Here is a 4,983-nt window from a genome sequence, read left to right on the forward strand (position 1 = left end):
CTTGGTGGAACGACCCTCCTTCTGAAACCGTCAGAGGTTTCCTCTGATCAGATTCACACCACACATTTTTGAGGGATACCTAGAGTGACCTTATGCCCTGCCGACGCGTCACATCCGGGGGAATTCTGATTGGCCGCCAGCCGTCCATCACGTGGTCCCGGAACTGGCACCGCCCCCGGCGCGGAAGCCATTTTCCCCCTGGTCGGACTGCAGCTCCGCCCCCGCCCCCGCCCCCGCCCCCGGACTTGCGCCCTGGCGCCGCAGGTGGACGCCCCCGGCCCAGCGCGGTCCTTCGCCGGACCTCGGAGCGCGGAGCGCGGCTGCAGTTCCGGGGCGGGACGACGTAAAGAACTGACGGGACGCGCCCGGGGAGCGTCCCCTGTGGTGGCCCAGGTGCCTGGTGCGCGTCTACACTGGCTAGCCCCGGCCGGCCTCCGCTAAAGCTTCAGGCGGGTTTTCCGAGGAAAAGAGGGAGCCCTGCTCTCCGGGGCGTTAAAGTAACAGGGCCCGCTGCTCCCGGCGGGCCGAGGCCGAACTCGGACCCGAGAAAAACACGCCGTAGTCGGCAGGATTCGAACCTGCGCGGGGAGACCCCAATGGATTTCTAGTCCATCGCCTTAACCACTCGGCCACGACTACATGGGGCTCGAGCGGCCAGCGCAGGCCTTACCTAGAAAGAGCAGCGGCCGAAGGCGGGGAAAGGGTGGAGGCCGCGGGCGCCGGGAGCCGAGTCGCTGCCAAGTGTGTGCGACCTGCCGGCGGTTCCGGGGCCGCGGGCCCGCTGGAGGGGAGCCCGGCGCCCGTGACCGACCGGAGCGGCTTTCGGGAGGGACTCGGCGCCGCCGGCCGCTGTCGCGGGCGCAGGGCGGGGGGAGGGCTGCGGGGGGCGCCTTCCCAGAGCAGGACCCTGTGTTGATTCGTGTGCAAAGCAGGCGCGCGCTCTCTCTCCAAAGTCAGCGAGCGCCGGTGTGTTTTCTCTTCCCCGACTTGGTCTCCGCCTTCGAGTCCGAGGTCGTGGGGTGCCCCGGTGCCGGGAGTTGGTTGTGGTCTACTCGGGGTGCCCTGCTCACTTAAGAGGCAAACGATCGCAGGTGGAGAAATCACGTCGCCTGTAGAGAGCGAGGAAGAAACGAGAAAGGGAGAGACGTCAGTTAATCCTGTGGTTTGATGGGACAGCCTGCTCCGAAGGGGTAGACGTGAAGCAGTTATTATCCGTAACTTGTGCGGATCCCCTCGTCTTTTTTACTTGGCGTACACGTTTTTTTATCAAGCACGTTGTGGCTCTTTTGTTTTTGCTTAAGTCATCTGGAACGCTAGTTTCGATTGAGGTTTGATACCGAGGAAATATCCAAGATCTGTGCTTTGGAAAACACTGCAAAACAGCAATTAGTGATGTGCCCTTTGAATTACAATTAATCAACTGCTTGTTTGCTTTAGGGTGCCAGTGAGGAAGGAGTGGACACAGGTGCAACTTTGTTTTACTGGACTGAAAATGTTTTTAATGGAATGGGTCTAGGTAAAGGAAGACAATGCACGTTGAGCTGCAGGAAACAAAAGCTAGTCCAGTTATTATTTTAGTCCTGCTTTGGAAATAAACCAAACGTCCATCTGCGGTAGAAAAGACAAATCGTGAGCTGCTGTTGTTGTTTGTTTGTTTGTTTGTTGTTTTCTTATAAAATGGAATTTCATCCCACAGGGAGTGGAAGGAACTACAAGAACAATCACACGAATGAAACCTCCCACGCTAAGAATGAGCGAGGGGAGCCAGGCACAAAAGAGTACATTTATAGTGCATTCCATTGTTCGAAAGTTCAAAAACAGGTGGAACTAATCTATGGTGTTAGAAATCAGAATACTACTACCCTTGGGAGGAGTTTCTAGCATTCTGGTAATGTTTCGGTTTTCAAACTGGGTGCTGAGTCCATGGTTGTGCTGGCTTTGTGTAGACATACTGAGTTGTTCACTCTCTGATGCTTTGTTGTGTAGCTGTTAAAGTCAATCAAATATTTTCCTTTCAAAAGATCCTTCATCACTAGGATGTCATACTTTTTTGCTGCTGCTACAATGTATGTCACACCCAAATATTTATTGGTAACATACTTACTATTTGGAGTAAAAACATTCTGTGTTACCAAACTTCCAGCCATTGTGCAAAAAGACGCATTACTGAGGCAGAGTTATATCTTAAATTATTCATCTGTGCATTTTTCATGAATTTCTATCCTTTCCTGTTCTCTAGAACCCTCAGTTAATATGTTAACTTAAATAAACTGTTCAGAGCGTTGCATCCAGTAAAAACTCAGTAAACTTTGTCTTTTATTCACCAAATTATACCTTCTATGTAGGTAGTGTTTTTTGTTTTATTTTTTAATTGGTTGGTGCGTGGCACATGATAGCTGCTCAATTAATATTTTACCCATGTAGCCCCGGAGCATCTATGTGCAACTTCCTGTACTAGCTTCCATTTTATGTGCAGACCCAGTCACTAAAACTAATATATATGTGTACACACGCGTTCTTGCTGTCCTCAGTATTGAAAGTCTCTTTCGTGTAAGGGATGGCTGAAAATTTTCCAAGTCGTCAAAATCTGGTTCCCTTTTGCTTAACAGTTCTTTCCTCGACTTCTTTTTAAATTTTTGTAAAAAAAAATTTTTTTTTTTAACGATAGACATCAGGGAGAAGTCAAGCTGCACCTTCCACACTGTGCTTGGCAATTTCCTCACTTTATAACAACAGTCACTTTTCTTCCAGTTTCTCATTACGTGTCCTTCATTTCCTTCTGAAACCTTAACAGAGCAACTTTGATGGTCATGTGTTTTTTAATTATACACTTTAAAAAAAGTTTTAGGTTTACAGAAAAATTGAGCAGAAGGTATAGAGTTTCCATATACTCTCACTCCCCCTTCCCCCAACCAGTTTTCCCTATCATTAACATCTTGGGTTAGTGTGGTACCTTTGTTTCAGTTGATGAGCCAGTATTGATATTATTTATGCTGCTAGTTAATATTAGGGATTCACTGTGTCTTGTACGTTCTATGGGTTTTGACAAAAATATAATGACATACATTCATTACGCTATCATACAGAATGGTTTCGCTGCCCTAAAAATCCCCTTCGTTCTATTTATCCATGACTCCTTCCCTCTCCCCAGCACCTTGCAACCATTGTCCTTTGCAGTCTCCACAGGTTTGTCTTTTCCAGAATGTTATATGGTTGGAGTCATAAAGTATGTAGCCTCTTCAAATTCTTTCACTCAGCAGTATGCATTTAATGTTCTTCCGGGTGTTTTGGTAGCTTGATAGGTTATTTCTTTTCCTTGCAGAATAATATTCCATTGTCTGGACGTGCCATTGTTTATCCATCACCTATTGAAGGACATTTTGGTGGCTTTCAAGTTTTGGAAATTAGACTTTTATATGACCATGAGTTTTCAGTTCATTCAGGCAAATATCCGGGAACGAGATTGCTGGATCGTATTGTAAGAGTATGTTTTGTTTTGTGAGAAATTGCAAACTGTCTTCCAAAGTGGTTGTACCATTTTGCCCTCCCACCAGCCATGAATGAGAGATATATTCTTAAACTTGGGAAACTGTTCATGTCTTTACTTGGGGGGGTCTAGTGTTACAGAGATTAAAAGTGAGAGTTTGGGACCAAATTCCTAAACTCAAGTCCCAGCTTCCCCATTTGCTGGCTGTGTGATTTAGGCAAGTTATTCAACGTATCTGTGCCTCAGCTTCCTTCAGTTGTAGAGTAGGAATAATAATACAGAATAACTTCATTAGCTTGTTTTAGGAATTTAAAAAGTTAATAGATGCAAAGCACTTATTAGGACCCTGCCTGGCATAAAGTCATATGAAAATCATAGCTCATTGCATATGGTCACTTTTTCCTGATGGCCAGTTATCCCTATGTTGGCTTTCCATCGTCTGTCCTTTATATCACTTTTTCTTCTGCCTCATTCATCTTTTTCTTCTGATTCATGGAAGAGCTTTTTAAAAGAATATCCTATAGGTAACCGACTCACTTTTCACAGCATCCATTCAGTTCTCCAATATGACTTTAATTATGCTGCTGATGTTAAATATGCTCGCTATATATTTTTATCCTTTTTCATCTAGAATGTCTTTTTAGTGTGTTTTTTTCACATCTTGTTCTCACACATTTCTATCCTGTTTTCATTGGGTCGATGTCTTCTTGGAATCTACTGAGAATATCAACTTGTTCCCTGAAATTTTCTAGTGCCTCCCTTAGATCTTTTTTGAAATCTGGTCTTAGATGTCGTTTCTCCTTTCCTTTCCTTTGTGAATTTGTCTTTCATGTATTCATTGTTAGGATTTCCAAGTTTAATGTTTTGTCATCCAGCACTGACTTGACCTTAGGCCCTCTATCCAAAAGCCTGGGAAGCAGCACAGTCAGTTGTGTGGGCCACACATCGAACAGTATAAAAACCTACGGACTTCTATTGGGTTCTTTTCTGCCAGGGACACACCGACAGACCGGCGTTGGACTCCATTCGCAGCTGACGTAGGCTTACACCGTGCACTGCTGTAGGGCAGAACACGGTAACACCACTTCCCGCTTTCCTTTAGCATGTAAAAAGATGTGGGTCGCGACCCATTTGAAAGTCCTGAAGGCAATATAATGGGCCACGACAAGAAGTTTTAAAATGAAGAAATAGAGCCCTAAATATATTGAATGCAGAACAAGTAGTAAAGGCAAATAATGAATTGTGCAGTGTTTCCCTGCGTTTTAAAATTATACACGTGTGTAAATGTGTATCTCCTACACTACGTTCGGTCACACAAACTTGAGGGTCCCCAGGGTCCGGTTACTCCCACCAGAGACGTTCAGAAGCCAGAGACTGGCGCGGAGAACTCCCGGCCCCGCCCAACGGGAGCTCTGGGAAATGGAGTTCGGCGTCGTGGAGCATTCTGGGAACCGTAGTTCCGCGCGTCCGCCGGGCACGACGAACGGGGGGAGGGG

At 46.4% G+C, this 4,983-nt stretch overlaps 1 non-coding gene across 1 annotated transcript; it reads right to left on the reverse strand.

The window, feature by feature from the left end:
- Positions 1-557: 557 nt before the first annotated feature.
- TRNAS-AGA (transfer RNA serine (anticodon AGA)) lies at positions 558-639 on the reverse strand. The gene has a single exon. It is a non-coding gene; the product is annotated as a tRNA-Ser (tRNA).
- Positions 640-4,983: the final 4,344 nt, after the last annotated feature.

This window comes from Herpailurus yagouaroundi, unplaced genomic scaffold (genome assembly GCF_014898765.1).
Source record: "Herpailurus yagouaroundi ecotype Mexico unplaced genomic scaffold, PumYag 250, whole genome shotgun sequence".
Lineage (NCBI taxonomy): Eukaryota > Metazoa > Chordata > Mammalia > Carnivora > Felidae > Herpailurus > Herpailurus yagouaroundi.